Source organism: Capricornis sumatraensis, chromosome 3 (genome assembly GCF_032405125.1).
Source record: "Capricornis sumatraensis isolate serow.1 chromosome 3, serow.2, whole genome shotgun sequence".
In the NCBI taxonomy this organism is placed as follows: domain Eukaryota; kingdom Metazoa; phylum Chordata; class Mammalia; order Artiodactyla; family Bovidae; genus Capricornis; species Capricornis sumatraensis.
The window spans coordinates 121,680,926-121,685,170 of record NC_091071.1 but is presented as its reverse complement, the minus strand read 5'-3'; positions in this window follow the sequence as shown (position 1 = coordinate 121,685,170).

The window sequence follows — 4,245 nt, the reverse complement described above, 5'->3', positions numbered from 1 at the left end:
CAGCATCATGGTCCTTTCCAATGTGTCAGTTATTTGAATCAGGTATTAAAAGTATTGGAGGTTCTGCTTCAGCATCTGTCCTTACAATGAATATTCAGGGTTGACTTCCTTTTGGATTGACTGGTTTGATCTCCTTGCAGTCCAAGGGTCTTCTTCAACACCACAGTTCAAAAGCAACAATTCTTCAGCACTTAGTTTTCTTTATGGCCCAAATCTCTCTTCAGTACATGATTACTGGGAAAACCATAGTTTTGCCTTCATGTCAAAGTTATGTCTCTGCTTTTTAATATAATATCTAGGTTTATATTAACTTTCTTCCTTTTCACGGAGCAAGTGTCTTTTAATTTTGGGGCTGCAGTCACGACCTGCAGTGATTTTTGGAGCTCAAGAAAATCAAATCTGTCACTGCTTCCACATTTCCCCCATCTATTTGCCATGAAGTAATGGGACCAGATGCCATTAAAACTCTGAATGTTGAGTTTTAAGCCAGTTTTTTCACTCTCCTCTTTTGCCCTCATCAAGAAGCTCTTTAGTTCTTCTTCACTTTCTGCCATAAGGATGGTGTCATCTGCATATCTGAGGTTATTGATATTTCTCCTGGCCATCTTGATTCCAGTTTGTGCTTCATCCAGCCCGGCTTTTTACATGATGTACTCTGTATATACGTTAAATAAGCAGGGTGACAATATACTGCCCTGATGTACTTCATTCCCAATTTTTAACCAGTCTGTTGTTCCATGTCCAGTTCTAACTGTTGCTTCTTGACTTGCATACAGGATTCTCATGAGACAGGTAAGGTCATCTGGTATTCACATCTCTTTAAGAATTTTCCACAGTTTATTGTGATACACATGATTGAAGAAATAGATAATTTCTGGAATTTCCTTACTTTCTAATAATCAAATGTTAGCAATTTGATCTCTGGTTCTCTGCCTTTCCCAAATTCAGCTTGTGCATCTGGATTAATAATAAGCTTGTACAATATGCTTATACTTACTCATCCATCATTTGGCCACCAATTAAATATATCTCAACAGAAATTCAGACCAACAAGATGCAAAAGACTTTCCCAAACATGAGTGCGGGAGGATATAACCTAAATTTAGAGTTTACTCTCAAGGCCAAGTTTCCTAAAACGTCAACAATCAAACACACAGACACAGAACAATCTAGGAAGATCAGGTAGAACATTTACATCTCAACAGTTAGAACTGGGCATGGCACAACAGACTGGTTCAAAACTGGGAAAGGAGTATGTCAAGGCTGTACATGTCTCTATATATGTGTGTATATGTGTATGTATATACTATATATATGTGTGTATATGTATATAGGTGCTTCCCTGGTGGCTCAGAGGTTAAAGCATCTGCCTGCAATGTGGGAGACCTGGGTTCAATCCCTGGGTTGGGAAGATATTCCCTGGAGAAGGAAATGGCAACCCACTCCAGTATTCTTGCCTGGTGAATCTCATGGACAGAGGAGCCTGGTGGGCTAAAGTCCACGGGGTCACAGAGAGTCAGACATGACTGAGCGACTTCACTTCACTTCACTTCACACACACACACACACACACACACACACACACACACACACACATATATATATATATATATATATATATATATATATATATATATATCAGAGAAGGCTATATAGACATGTACTGCCTTGTAGACATGTGTTGGTGAAACACTGGGCTGGATGAAGCACAAGGTGAAATCAAGATTGCTGGGAGAAATATCAATAATCTCAGATAAGCAGATGACACCACCCTTATGGCAGAAATTGAAGAAGAACTAAAGAGCTTCTTGATGAAAGTGAAAGAGGAGAGTGAAAAAGTTGGCTTAAAGCTCAACATTAAGAAAACAAAGATCATGGCATCTGGTCCTATCACTTCATGGCAAATAGAAGGGGAAACAATGGCAGACTTTATTTTTGGGGGTTCCAAAATCACTGCAGATGGTGATTGCAGCCATGAAATAAAAAGACACTTACTCCTTGGAAGTTACTCCTTGGCAGCTACATGAAATAAAAAGACACTACTTCTATAACCAATCTAGACAGCATGTTAAAAAGCAGAGACATTACCTTGCCAACAAAAGTCCATCTAGTCAAGGCTATGGTTTTTCCAGTAGTCACGTATGGATGTGAGAGTTGGACTATTAAGAAAGCTGACTGCCGAAGAACAAATACTTTTGAGCTATGGTGTTGGCAAAGACTCTTGAGAGTCCCTTAGACTGCAAGGAGATCCAACCAGTCCATCCTAAAGGAGATAAGTCCTGGGTGTTCATTGGAAGGACTGATGTTGAAGCTGAAACTATAATACTTTGGCCCCCTGATGTAAAGAGCTGACTCATTTAAAAAAGACCCTAATGCTCAGAAAGACTGAGGGCAGGAGAAGAAGGCAATGACAGAGGATGAGATGATTGGATGACATCACTGACTCAATGGACATGAGCTTGAGTAAACTCCAGAAGTTGGTTATGGACACGGGAGCCTGGCATGCTGCAGTCCATGGGGTGGCAAAGAGTCAGACACAACTGAGTGACTGAACTTGAACTGAACTGATAGACATATACAGCCTTGTATATATGCATGTGTGTGTGTGTGTGTGTGTGTATCAGGGCTTGCCAGAAGGCACTAGTGGTAAAGACCCCACCTGCCAATGCAGAAGACATAAGAGACCGCAGGTTTGATCTATGGGTCAGGAAGATGACCTGGAGGAGAGAATGGCAACTCATGCCAGTATTCATTCTTGGAGAATCCCATGAACAGAGAAGCCTGGCCACTGCAGTCCATAGGATTGCAAAGAATCAAATAGGACTCAAGTGAATTAACCCCCCCACACACACATCAACTTAATATTGAATATTTCCTCAGTCAAATGAACTTGAAATTCATTTTGGCCAGTCTCTTTAAATGTAAACGTTTTTTACTAAAACTAAGTAGAGCTTATTATAAATTCAGTTTTGATAGTATCTTTTAGAAGTAAAGGTATCTCATATGTATAATGTATGTATAGGCATAAGCAGGCAAACTAGAGATCCCATGGCTTTACTTAAAAGCTTAGTAATGAACTAGGTATTACAATATAAATTGACTAGTTTACAGAATACATTAAGGATGCTTGCTCGGATAACTAAGGCTTACTCTCTATAAGGTTAGCCTGAGAGAGGATCCCCAGTAGTTCGAATTTTAAAACTGCCACTTTTTCCCCTGGTTTCAGGTCTTGTTTGCTTGTATTTATTTACAGTTTGGTTTGAGATTTGCAAGAGAAAGACAGTTGGTAGCCCCCAAAGAACAGTTCTGTCACCTAACAACAGGAAAATCAGTGACAAGATTTTTAACTAAACTGAAATTTGTTTTAGGAATTGTGTGTTCTAGGATTTTAGAGTTTAATTTATGTATCGAAGGTTTCTATGTGGCATTCAGCAAAGACCTTTCTAAGTTTATAAATTAAACCCGAGGCAAAATTACTATTTTTATTTTGTTAAACCTTGTATGTTTGTTTTCAGTTTTTATGTATTTAGTGTGATTCAGGTAGGCATTCCATGGTGGCTCAGAAGGTAAAAATCTCTCTGCAATGCAGGATACCTGGATTCAATCCATGGGTCAAGGAGTTCCCCAGGAGAAGGGAATGGCCATCCATTCCAACATTCTTACCTAAAGAATTCCATGGACAGAGGAGCCTGGTGGGCTAAAGTCCATGGAGTTACAAAGAGTCAGACATGACTGAGTGACAAACACACACACACACTGCTCAGGTAGCTCTATTAGTTAGTGAAAATGAAAGTGTTACTCAGTCATGTTGGACTCTTTGGGACCCCAAAGACAGTAGCCCACCAGGCTCCTCTGTCCACGGAATTCCACAGGCAAGAATATTGGACTAGGTTGTCATTTCCTTCTCCAGGGGATCTTGCTAAACCAGGAACTGAACTCAGGTCTCCTACATTGTAGGCAAACTGTTTATCGAGTGAGCCACAGGGGGAGGCACTGGTTCCTATGTTCAGTTAATATTTTCTTAATGGAAATTATGTCTTGACTTCTAATACCACACAGGGGAAATAGTCCTCAAAGAAACAAGAGGGGTAACCAAGAGATGCAACTTTATTAAGTCCATTGAGGTATACTTATTTTATATATTTGTATCTCAATTTCATCCACTTTTATACATTAAACTTTGTTTTCATTAAAGATTCAATCAACAGGCTTTGTATTAGAGGAGTTTTAGAAGGAGCTTTTCAG